The 14,030-nt window shown below is 47.0% G+C and overlaps 1 long non-coding RNA gene across 1 annotated transcript; it reads left to right on the top strand.

Moving 5' to 3' along the window:
• The first annotated feature begins 1,086 nt into the window (after positions 1-1,086).
• Positions 1,087-8,704, top strand: LOC148378827 (uncharacterized). Its single transcript, XR_015855566.1, has 7 exons — positions 1,087-1,252; positions 1,376-1,453; positions 3,270-3,358; positions 7,067-7,096; positions 7,287-7,454; positions 7,567-7,643; positions 8,111-8,704. It is a non-coding gene; the product is annotated as an uncharacterized LOC148378827 (long non-coding RNA).
• The last annotated feature ends 5,326 nt before the right edge of the window (positions 8,705-14,030 follow it).

Raw genomic sequence — 14,030 nt, 5'->3', positions numbered from 1 at the left:
TGGTCAACGGTTGTAAATGATTGTGTTGATTAAAAAAGAAAACTATGTAACTCTACTTTTAACTGCCGTTTCAGATAGATTTGGAATTGCATCACATCCAATTTTGCCTGGGAACAAACAGATTAAATAAATCTTAGTTTTGAATAAGCCACTCCTTCTCAAACAAGTAAACTCTGCCCATTTTGCGCAGTAGATGTTCTGTTAATATCTAGTATTTATACAAAGTCATAATTTAAATTGCTTTCAACCTTCATTCATCGGTTCAACCAACATTACTCGCTCTTATTACCAACTTGTATTGATTTAACTAAGCGTTTAATACTTCCTATCAGGTCTCAAATCGAGATTTGGCAAAATACAATTTCAGCAAATCCAATTTTGCCAGGGAACAAAAATAGATTAAATAAACTAAATAAGTCCTCTTCCCATTAAATAAATCAGAAAAGTCTGTCTTGTAACCAGTCCTCTTCAAACAAGTAAAGTCTGCCCATTTTGTGCCGTAGATTTTGTGTCTATGCCTAGTATTTAAACAAAATCATAATTTAAACGACTTCTTTCCTTCATTCACTTTGGAAATTTGGAATTGCAGCAAATCGAATTTTGCCAGGGAACAAAAATAGATCAATTAAACTAAATACGTTTTCTTCCCATTAAATGAATTAAAAAAGTCTGTCTCGTAACCAGTCCTTTTCAAACAAGTAAAGTCTGCCCATTTTGTGCCGTCGATTTTGTGTTTATGCCTAGTATTTATACAAAATCATAATTTAAAGGACTTCATTCCTTCATTCACTTTGGAAATTTGGAATTGCAGCACATCAAATTTTGCCTGGGAAGAAAAGTAGATTAAATAAATTTAATAAGTCTTACTACTTCCCATTAAATAAATTAAATACGTCTTACTTGTTTCCACTCCTTTTCAAAACAGTAGTTTAAAACGAGGGCCCTTCACTCAATCTTTAACCTCAACCCCGCACGTTGTGTTGTATCTGTGAATCTTGGTTGTGGCCAAATGATAGTTTTCTTTCATTCGTTTAGGTTCCAAGAAAACTTGATGTAACTCTACTTTTAACTGCCGTTTCAGATAAGCGGGTATTACGTCGCAGTCATGTGCCGCGGATATGACGTAATTGCCCGAACCTCCGCCAAAATTCAAATCTGTTGGCGCGATGGCCGTGAGCCGCTGAGCAGCGACGATTATCAACAGAAATATCTTTATTTTCTGCTTGCAACTGGACCGTCTAGAGCGTACACGGTAAGTAACACTCATTGTGTTTAAGGAGATTTACGTTTGTAATAGCAGAAGTGTAGCCGCGTTGCGTTGTACGTGTGAAAATTGGTCGAGGCGAAATGTTAATGTTTAATTTCATTCCTTTAGGTTCCACGGTGTTTGTTGGCTGCAAGTTTTCCACTGCAAGAAGAGGCTCGTATCATTGACCAGGAGCGAGCTACAATGGTGAGTAGCCATAACATTTATGTTAAACACTTCCTATTTCATGTCTAACAGTACTTGATTTAACAAATAACCATAAATAAATACAGTGTGGGCACTGAAGTTAACATATGTGATTATACTGCCTAATCTGTCACAGAGTAGATTGTTGCAAAGTAATATAAGATCCAAAGTTGTAATTCAGAATAGTTTTCAAAAGAAGGCCATTAGAATTATATACAAGTACGATTACCCTTAACATAACAACAAGCTATTAATTAAATCACAAATTCTTCAATTCAAAGATTTGGTAGATTATCAGACAAATAATGTCTAACAGTAATTGATTTAACACATCACGATAAGTAGATTGAGTGTGGGCACTCTCAAGTTAACATATATGATTATACTGCCTAATCTGTTACAGAGTATGTTGTTGCCAAGTAATGTAGAATAGATCCAAAGTAGTAATCCAGAATAGTTTTGAAGAGGCCATTAGAATAATAAACAAATCTGATTACCTTGAACATAATAACAAGCTAAGTGTTTAATATGTCCTATGAAGTCAAAATTGGGCACCATCATGTGGTGAAATTTGGAAATGCATCACATCCAATTTTGCCTGGGAACAAACAGATTAAATAAATCTTAGTTTTGAATAAGCCACTCCTTCTCAAACAAGTAAACTCTGCCCATTTCGCGCAGTAGATGTTCTGTTGATATCTAGTATTTATACAAAGTCATAATTTAAATTGCTTTCAACCTTCATTCATCGGTTCAACCAACATTACTCGCTCTTATTACCAACTTGTATTGATTTAACTAAGCGTTTAATACTTCCTATCAGGTCTCAAGTCAAGATTTGGCAAAATACAATTTCAGCAAATCCAATTTTGCCAGGGAACAAAAATAGATTAAATAAACTAAATAAGTCTTCTTCCCATTAAATAAATCAGAAAAGTCTGTCTTGTAACCAGTCCTCTTCAAACAAGTAAAGTCTGCCCATTTTGTGCCGTAGATTTTGTGTCTATGCCTAGTATTTAAACAAAATCATAATTTAAACGACTTCTTTCCTTCATTCACTTTGGAAATTTGGAATTGCAGCAAATCGAATTTTGCCAGGGAACAAAAATAGATCAATTAAACTAAATAAGTCTTCTTCCCATTAAATAAATTAAAAAAGTCTGTCTTGTAACCAGTCCTTTTCAAACAAGTAAAGTCTGCCCATTTTGTGCCGTCAATTTTGTGTTAATGCCTAGTATTTATACAAAATCATAATTTAAAGGACTTCATTCCTTCATTCACTTTGGAAATTTGGAATTGCAGCACATCAAATTTTGCCTGGGAAGAAAAGTAGATTAAATAAATTTAATAAGTCTTACTAGTTCCCATTAAATAAATTAAATACGTCTTACTTGTTCCCACTCCTTTTCAAAAAAGTAGTTTAAAACGAGGTCCCTTCACTCAACCTTTAACCCTATTTATTCACCTTCTAGGCTAAGTGTTAAAGGCTAAGTGTTAGAGGCTAAAAGCCAGAGGCTAGGCGCCAGAGGCGAGTTTTTGTGGGCTGAAGTTTTAGTGGGGTTAGTGTGAATACAATCCAAAAGAATACAACAGAATACAATACAATAGAATATAATACATAGATTAAATTCAATAGCTCTTACTACTTCCCATTAAATAAATTAAATACGTCTTACTTGTTCCCAATCCTTTTCAAAAAAGTAGTTTAAAACGAGGGCCCTTCACTCAACCTTTAACCTCAACCCCGCACGTCACATTGTGTTGTATCTGTGAATGTCTGTTGTGGCCAAATGATAGTTTTCTTTCATTCGTTTAGGTTCCACGGTGTTTGTTGGCTATGTTTTCCACTGTCAGAAGGATGAAAATACAAAGTACAACGCTTGGACGTGGGCGAAGACGTCACCGGTGAGTCCTTCCTTCCTATTTATTTACCTTCTAGGTGCTAAAGGCTAAGTGTTAGAGGCTAAGTGTTAGAGGCTAAGTGTTAAAGGCAACACAATACGAACAACACAACACAATACGAACAACTCAACACAATATGAACAACACAATATGAAACACACAACACAATACGAACAACACAACACAATACGAACAACACAACACAATACGAACAACACAACACATTACGAACAACACAACACAATACGAAAAACACAACGATACTGCACTGAACAACACGATACCGCAATGAACAACACGATACCGCACTAAACAACACGATACCGCACTGAACAACACCATGCCGCACTGAACACCATGCCACACTGAACAACACCATGCCGCACTGAACAACATTATGCCGCACTGAACAACACCATGCCGCACTGAACAACACCATCCCGCACTGAACAACACCATGCCGCACTGAACAACACCATTCCGCACTGAACAACACCATGCCGCACTGAACAACATTATGCCGCACTGAACAACACCATGCCGCACTGAACAACACCATGCCGCACTGAACAACATTATGCCGCACTGAACAACACCATGCCGCACTGAACAACACCATCCCGCACTGAACAACACCATGCCGCATTGAACAACACCATGCCGCACTGAACAACACCATCCTGCACTGAACAACACCATGCCGCATTGAACAACACCATGCCGCACTGAACAACACCATCCTGCACTGAACAACACCATGCCGCACTGAACAACACCATGCCGCACTGAACAACACCATGCCGCACTGAACAACATTATGCCGCACTGAACAACACCATGCCGCACTGAACAACACCATGCCGCACTGAACAACACCATGCCGCATTGAACAACACCATGCCGCATTGAACAACACCATGCCGCACTGAACAACACCATCCTGCACTGAACAACACCATGCCGCATTGAACAACACCATGCCGCACTGAACAACACCATCCTGCACTGAACAACACCATCCCGCACTGAACAACACCATCCCGCATTGAACAACACCATCCTGCACTGAACAACACCATGCCGCACTGAACAACACCATGCCGCACTGAACAACACCATTCCGCACTGAACAACACCATGCCGCACTGAACAACACCATCCTGCACTGAACAACACCATCCCGCACTGAACAACACCATGCCGCATTGAACAACACCATGCCGCACTGAACAACACCATCCTGCACTGAACAACACCATGCCGCACTGAACAACATCATGCCGCACTGAACAACACCATGCCGCACTGAACAACACCATGCCGCACTGAACAACATTATGCCGCACTGAACAACATTATGTCGCACTGAACAACACCATGCCGCACTGAACAACACCATGCTGCACTGAACAACATTATGCCGCACTGAACAACACCATGCCGCACTGAACAACACCATCCCGCACTGAACAACACCATGCCGCATTGAACAACACCATGCCGCACTGAACAACACCATGCTGCACTGAACAACATTATGCTGCACTGAACAACACGATCCTGCATTGAACAACACCATGCCGCACTAAACAACATCATCCTGCACTGAACAACACCATGCCGCACTGAACAACACCATGCCGCACTGAACAACACCATGCCACAATGAACAACACCATCCAGCACTGAACAACACCATGCCGCATTGAACAACACCATGCCGCACTGAACAACACCATCCTGCACTGAACAACACCACCCCGCACTGAACAACACGATCCCGCATTGAACAACACCATGCCGCATTGAACAACACCATGCCGCATTGAACAACACCATGCCGCACTGAACAACACCATGCCGCAATGAACAACACCATCCCGCACTGAACAACACCATGCCGCACGGAACAACACCATGCCGCACTGAACAACACCATCCCGCACTGAACAACACCATGCCGCATTGAACAACACCATGCCGCACTGAACAACCCCATCCTGCACTGAACAACACCTACCCGCACTGAACAACACCATGCCGCACTGAACAACATTATGCCGCACTGAACAACACCATGCCGCACTGAACAACACCATGCCGCACTGAACAACACCATGCCGCACTGAACAACACCATGCCGCAATGAACAACACCATCCCGCACTGAACAACACCATGCCGCATTGAACAACACCATGCCGCACTGAACAACACCATCCTGCACTGAACAACACCACCCCGCACTGTACAACACCATCCCGCATTGAACAACACCATCCCGCACTGAACACCATGCCGCACTGAACAACACCATGCCGCACTGAACAACACCATGCCGCACTGAACAACACCATGCCGCACTGAACAACACCATGCCGCACTGAACAACACCATGCCACAATGAACAACACCATCCAGCACTGAACAACACCATCCAGCACTGAACAACACCATGCCGCACTGAACAACACCATCCTGCACTGAACAACACCACCCCGCACTGAACAACACGATCCCGCATTGAACAACACCATGCCGCATTGAACAACACCATGCCGCACTGAACAACACCATGCCGCACTGAACAACACCATGCTGCACTGAACAACACTATGCTGCACTGAACAACACCATGCCGCACTGAACAACACCATCCTGCACTGAACAACACCTACCCGCACTGAACAACACCATGCCGCACTGAACAACATTATGCCGCACTGAACAACACCATGCCGCACTGAACAACACCATGCCGCACTGAACAACACCATGCCGCACTGAACAACACCATGCCGCAATGAACAACACCATCCCGCAATGAACAACACCATGCCGCATTGAACAACACCATGCCGCACTGAACAACACCATCCTGCACTGAACAACACCACCCCGCACTGTACAACACGATCCCGCATTGAACAACACCATCCCGCACTGAACAACACCATGCCGCACTGAACAACACCATTCCGCACTGAACAACACCATGCCGCACTGAACAACACCATGCCGCACTGAACAACACCATGCCGCACTGAACAACACCATGCCGCACTGAACAACATTGTGCCGCACTGAACAACACCATGCCGCACTGAACAACACCATCCCGCACTGAACAACACCATGCCGCATTGAACAACACCATGCCGCACTGAGCAACACCATCCTGCACTGAACAACACCATCCCGCACTGAACAACACCATGCCGCACTGAACAACATTATGGCGCACTGAACAACATTATGCTGCACTGAACAACACCATGCCGCACTGAACAACACCATGCCGCACTGAACAACACCATGCCGCACTGAACAACATTATGCCGCACTGAACAACATTATGCCGCACTGAACAACACCATGCCGCACTGAACAACACCATGCCGCACTGAACAACACCATGCCGCACTGAACAACACGACGTCGCACTGAACAACACGACGCCGCACAGAACAACACGACGCCGCACAGAATAACACAACACCGCACAGAACAACACAATACCGCACAAACAGTTTTAGATAATATTACGTCGCAGTCATGTGACGCGGACATGACGTCAATAGGCGGAACTCACGGCAAAATTATACTCCGTGGGCGTGGCTTGCAACAGGAAGTAGGAAAGCGGCAATTCTGGCAAACAAGACACAGCGGTTAGTAACACGATGACTAACAAGGCAAATATTTTTGTTTTCAGCTTGCAACTTGACCGTCTAGAGCGTACAAGGTAATTACAACTGTTTTTTTTGAGCCCTGAAAAGCGAGGGAGTTTGGCGTTTGGGAGGAACGTCGAACTCGGCGTCTGCTTCCAGCCACAGACGCCAAATTTCGACGATTATTTCGACTGGTCAACGGTTGTAAATTATTGCGTTGACTAAAAACTTTATTTAACTCTACTCTTAACTTTGCCGTTTCAGATATGCGGGTATTACACCGCGGAAATGACGTCAATAGGCTGAACTCTCGCCAAAATTCAAATCTGTGGGCGCAATGGCCTTGAGCGAGACACCGGATACAAACACGACGATTATCAACAGAAATATCTTTATTTTCTGCTTGCAAGTGGACCGTCTAGAGCGTACACGGTAAGTACAACTCATTGTGTTTAAAAAGATTTACGTTTGTGTAGTTTGCGTTGCGTTGTATCTGTGAATGTTGGTTGAGGCTAAATGTTAATGTTTAATTTCATTCCTTTAGGTTCCACGGTGTTTGTTGGCTGTATGTTTTCCACTGCAAGAAGAGGCTCGTATCATTGACCAGCAGGAGCTACAATGGTGAGTACCCCTTTCGTCTTCCATTTATGTTAAACACTTCCTATTTCATGTCTAACAGTACTCGATTTAACAAATAACCATAAATAAATACAGTGTGGGCAGTCAAGTTAACATATGTGATTATCCTGCCTAATATGTTTATCACAAATATGTCACTAATCACTAATATGTTTATTTGTTTATCACAACACCTTTGGACCTTCAGCAATCGATTATTTCCCTTCATCTACAGAGAGACAGAACGATGGTGTCTTAAACATCTCATTCATTTCACCAAATAACTTCACGCAGGTGGATAACGGCCGTCTCGGTCACGCTATGTTGCGTGATGCAGTTTTGAAGAACCAAATGCATTTATTCAATGAATAAGTCAAGCTAGTTCTATGTTTATGATGTTGTAAGTTACGGTACCGATTGAAGTTGAGTTCGAAGCCAGTGGAAAACAGCGCTGCGTTTGTGCTCTCCAGGTACAAATGTTGTGATCTCTGACTGACGACCGGGCGAGACTCGAGTAAGAGATGTCCAAACGAGCTCCGGCAGGGCGGGCCAAGGCGGAGCGAACGGACGCCCTTCAGGCCGCCAATGACGAGCTGAGAACCAAACTGATGGACGTCCAGTTAGAACTTCAGCAGGAGAAGAACAAGGTGAAAACCTCAACAGACAGACACTGCCTGCCTCCCTGCCTGCCTCCCTGCCTGCCTCCCTCCCTCCCTCCCAGATTTCCCGATGTAGATTAGACATGCGTGTGCCATGACTGTGTCAGCCTACATCAACAAATGCACCGAGGACGTCAGCACCACTAAGAATATCATCACCCGGGGCAACCAACGACCCTGGATGACTGAGGAGGTACGTCAAACGCTACGAGCGCGGAACTCTGCCTTCAAGTCTGGCGACAAGGAGACACTGAGGACAGCGAGAGCCAACTTGAACCGTGCCATCAGGATAGCGAAGCGAGACCACAGTCGAAAATTTCAGGATCGTTTCCACGACGTCAAAAACATCAGGAGTATGTGGCAAGGCATACGGGCGATTACAGACTACAACTCACCCTCCCCCCCCCCCCCCCCCCCCCGGTGGGTGTAGTTGATGCTGACTTTCTAAATGGTCTAAATAACTTCTTTGGGAGGTTCGAGGCACTAAACGGCACTCCAGCAGTTAAAACTGTCCCCCATCAGAAAGAGGAGGTACTCTGCCTTGACTCCGCCGATGTGTTGAAGACCCTGAGGAGAGTCAACCCCTGTAAGGCCCCTGGCCCCGACAACATTCCTGGGCGTGTGTTCAGGGAATGTGCAAGTCATCTGGCTGGGGTCATCACAGACATTTTTAACACCTCGCTGGGCCAAGCCACAGTGCCGGCGTGCTTTAAGACTGCCTCCATCATTCCGGTGCCGAAGAAACCTCAAATCACCTCATTTAATGATTACCGGCCTGTTGCACTGACTCCGGTTATGATGAAGTGCTTCGAAAGGCTGCTTAAAGGTCACATCGTTTCCAGACTCCCCCTATTATTTGACCCGTTCCAGTTTGCCGACCGGCAAAACCGCTCCACTCAGGACGCCATCTCCTCCGTTCTTCACCTGAGCCTGGCTCACCTGGAGGAGAAGAACACCCATGTGCGGATGCTGTTCCTGGACTTCAGCTCAGCGTTTAACACCATCATCCCACAGCATCTGGTAGGAAAATTGGAACACCTGGGCTTCAACACCCCCCTTCGCAACTGGCTGCTAGACTTCCTCACCAACAGACCTCAGTCAGTCCGGGTCGGACAGAACACCTCTGATGTCATCACCCTCAGCACAGGCTCCCCTCAGGGCTGCGTCCTGAGCCCCCTGCTGTTCACCCTGATGACACACGACTGCGTCCTCAGGTTCACCACCAATCACATCGTGAAGTCAGCAGACGACACAACGGTGGTGGGGCTCATCAGAGACAACAACGACCTGGACTACAGAGAGGAGGTGGAGCAGCTGGTGGGCTGGTGCAGAGAAAACAGCCTGATCCTGAATGAGGAGAAGATGAAGGAGATCGTCGTCGACTTCAGGAAAAAACAGCCTCACCACGCTCCACTGATCATCAACAGCTCAGCTGTGGAGGTGGTCAGCACCACCAAATTCCTGGGGGTCCACATCACAGAAGACCTCACCTGGACTATGAACACTACGGCACTGGTCAAGAGGGCACAGAAGCGCTTGTACTTCCTGCGGAGGATGAGGAGAGCCCACCTGCCCCCACCCATCATGAGGACGTTCTACAGGAGCACCATAGAGAGCATTCTGACAAGCTGTCTCTCTGTATGGTGTGGAGGCTGCACCGCCTCCGATTGGAAGAACGTGAGGAGAGTGGTGAGGACAGCAGAGAGGATCATAGGGGCTCCTCTTCCCTCCATTCAGGACATTTCATCTCAGCGCTGCATGTCCCGTGCCCGTAACATCATCAATGACCCATCACACCCCCACCATGGACTGTTCTCCCTGCTGCCCTCTGGGAAGAGGTTTGCAGCATCCGCTGCAGGTCCACCAGGTTCTGCAACAGCTTTTTCCCTGCTGTCATCAGACTGTTGAACACTAGAACTGTTGAGCTCTAAACTGAACTCTGCATCACACATTCACAGAACTGTACTTTATGACACTACGGACCTCTATCTTGCACTATCTCGCACTACCAACTTTACTGAACTTGTATAAACCCTTTAAATAGAAGTTTAATACATGGTTTAGCATTCCTCTGCACACTCTTGAATACTGTTTTGCCTACTTGCACTATTGCATAATTATCACTGCTGCACTTTATACTTATTTTTAATATATATATATATATATATATATATATATATAGTATATGTATATATATATATTTTCATAGGATATGTTACTTCTATTCAACTGCAATATCACTACTTTGTTGTAAGACGTATGCAACGGAATTTCGTTTTGTATGCACCATGTGCAGACAAGATGACAATAAAGTTTGTCTAAGTCTAAGTCTAAGTCATGTCAGGTCAGCTGTCTGGAGAGAGAGAGAAGTCAGGACCTGCGGGCGGAGCACCACCGTGCCACCGCCGCCATGACGGAACTCAAAAGCAAACTCCATGAGGAGAAGCAGAAAGAGTTAGCCATTACCAGGGAGACATTACTGCGGCAGCATGAAATGGAGCTGATGAGAGTGATCAAAATCAAAGATGGAGAGATCCAGCGACTGAATGCCTTGGTCTTCAGCCTGAGGGACGGCTCCATGGACAAGGTGATCCGCTCTATCCGTGTCTGACTATCCGCACGCCACGTCGGGCTTCGATGCGGCCGCTACCGTATTGTGTAGCTTGTCCCCAGTAAGCGTCGCGGCGCTCCGTTGCGGTCTCAACGGCCCGGTGTGGCGCAATGTCTGCTCAGGTGAGGAGGGGGGGCGCTTTGCTGGCGGAGGTGGAGGAGACGCGGCGGTGTCGGGAGACCGAGCGGTGTCGCCTCCACCAGGAGCGCGGAAGAAGCCCTGGCAGCGGCCCAGCAGGCCTGGCAGTCCCGAGCGGCCGAGCTCCGATCGGCTCATCACCAGCATCGGGAGGAGCTGAGCCGAACCAAGAGAGACTGCGAGAGGGAGATCCGCCGACTGGTAGGACTGATCAGATGCGCGGTGCGTGGCTATGTTCCCAATTTCGTTGTATACCTGCAGTGCAATGACACCTAAGGCATTCTATTCTATTCTATTTCACAAGAAGAAAATGTCCGGTTGCTCGCTTCGCTTTTGTCACAGCAAAGGTGTTCTAGTCGATTCAAGAAAAAAATTGGCCGGTTGCTCTCTTTGTTTTTGTCACAATTCTGGCAAATGAGTTTGCCCGCCTGCCTGAGCGCTCCCCGTTTGTACATCCAGACGGATGAGATCAAGCTGAAAGACAGAGCGGTTAGTGTTTTGGATGAAGCCCTGGGGCCGGCCACGTCCACCGCCTTCAGCTGCAGACTCAGGCTGCCGAGCAGCAGATCGCTGCCCTGAGGGATTCCCAAAGGGCGGGCCTAAACTACCCTGGAAGTGGGGTCAACGCCGCTACTAGCAATCCTCTTCATTGCGTAAGCCACCTCATCACACACTTGCAGTACGCATGACTTAGTTCGTTGCTGGAGGAAGGTAGCACAAAAACAGTTTTGAACTTTGAACGAGTGCTTGTGTGTGTGTGTTGCGGGGCGTTTTCAGTCTCAGGAGGATCGGGACACGCGACGGTTTCATCTGAAAATCGCTGAGCTCAGCGCAGTCATCAGGAAACTGGAGGATCGAAACGCCCTGCTTTCTGAAGAGCGCAATGAACTGGTAATTTATTGACGGCACGCTTGAAGGTTTGCGCTACGTTTGATGCGCGCCATCCAGCGAGGCACCCATTGCGCTTGCTTATTAGTTGAGCGGCGCGGCGAGTCGGTTGCCTGGTAGATGTCTTTTATTGGGAGCCAAAGCCACGATTCCGTTCAAACCGATGCAAAAGGAATGGATACGTTCTGGCCCGCGTGTTGTGCGTCTTTCACATCCCGCACTTCATGCTTGCAGCTAAAGCGACTGAGAGAAACAGAAAGCCAGTTTCTGCCACTCCTGTACAAAAACAAACGCCTGAGCAGGAAGAATGAAGAACTCTCGCTGGTGCTGTGCCGCCTTGAAAACAAAGTGCGCTTTGTCACCCAGGAGAACGAGGAGATGGCAAGCTTGGTAAGTCGACGCGGACAACGGCGGCGTGCCAACAGAGTCCACTGCATTTGTGTTCCACAGAGAAGGCCTAGTTCGCTCAATGACCTGGACCGCGGTTGCGGCCAGCAGGACGGTGAAATGGAGTTCCTTCAAGTTGTGGAGCAGCGGCACATCATCGACGACTTGTCCAAGGTCTTCAGGCAGGCGACTCGGTGCACGTACGGCAGCGCCGCGCTCGCTCGCTGTCGCCAGGAAACCTTTTCCGTCCAAAGCTTGGCCGGCGGCCGCCATCCAAAAAATTGGCCCCTTAAATTCCGACCTTTCAAGCAGGAGCATTGTGCGCACGCGTTTGAACACGCTTTAGACTTGTTTTGCCGTTTTCAGCAGCTCAAAGCTCCCGTTTTGTCAGCGCCTTTGCCACTCGCTGTGCGCTGAAAACGACGGACTTGCCCGGCTGCTCAGCCCGTCAACCATGAGCCGCGAGCGCGACGTCATTGTCCGTAGGCAGCTAGTGGCAAAATGCACCCTGTTAGAGTTGCGCTCGCTCCAACTTATTTTGCAAGAACCACACGGGAGACAAGTAAGTTCTTTTGGACACCTGCAGGTGGAGAGTCCATCCGTTGTACGAATGAAGTCTGACTCTCGGCTCCTGCACGAGCATTTTAATTAAGAGAAACAGGGTGGGTGTAAGAGTGGATTGAATAGAGGAAGCCCTTGACCTCTAGTCAAAACATAGCAAGGGGTGTTTTACGACTTTGTGTAGGAAGGGATAAGCGATAGGGATAAATAAGGGATAAATAATATTATTTATTACAGGTTGCAGTCAAAGTCAAAGCAACATAATGATACGATAAAGATAATCTGGAAAACCCTGACACACCCTGTAGTTGTCACTTTTGGAAAAGACGAGCGTCCCTCCAATCATCGCCGGTGACGTGTTTTTCAGGCTCTGGAGACAGGAGCTCATGTCAGAAATGTCATTGTGAGTCGCGTTTGTTTCTGCGCCGGAGCCATTCGTTCCCTTTGCATCCAAAGAATCTCAAAGGCGGATTATTTGTGTCGACAGGAGAGAGATTTGCTGCTACGATACCGACGTCGAGAATCTCTGAGGAGGAACAAAGCGTGAGGTCCTGCAAGGTGAGTCTGTTTGTTTGCGGCTGCTTGGTGTTGCGCAAGATGAAATGGCCTTTTTCTCGCTATCGTTCCTCTCGTCGATTCATCGTGAGGTGTCGCTTCAGTTTGTTCAGAGAGATGTTTGCTTCCGCGCCCGCAGGTCATCGAAACATTTTACGGCTACGACGAAGACGTGTTGGTGGACTCGGACGGATCGTCCTTGTCTTTTCACACCGACAGAACCCCCGACACGGAACCCGAAGAGGTAGCCCGCCATTTCTGCCAGCGTATTGGCACCAAACATTCCTCTTCAGCCTGGAATCGGACTCGTCTTTGCGTCGCGGGTGCTTTGTCGCCGGTCTGACTGATTCTGGTACTAGTGCTGTGTTGCATTGGTGTGTGCATGAAGAGGCGGAGCTTCGCTACCGCCAGCTGACGCAAGAATATCAAGCGCTGCAACGAGCCTACGCTCTGCTAGCCCAGACCAGCGAAGGGGACTACGACGCCGAGAAGGAGATCAAGGTGGCGCCCCTTTCCGCAACCCCCGGCCGGGTCGCAGCCTCCCCGTTCTCACCCAGCCTCGGGTGTTCTCTGGTCTGAAAGGAGGAGGAG

Source organism: Syngnathus floridae, unplaced genomic scaffold (genome assembly GCF_059516105.1).
Source record: "Syngnathus floridae isolate MCC-2025c unplaced genomic scaffold, RoL_Sflo_1.0 HiC_scaffold_25, whole genome shotgun sequence".
Classification (NCBI taxonomy): Eukaryota; Metazoa; Chordata; class Actinopteri; order Syngnathiformes; family Syngnathidae; genus Syngnathus; species Syngnathus floridae.
This window is presented reverse-complemented; position numbering and strand designations above follow the sequence as displayed.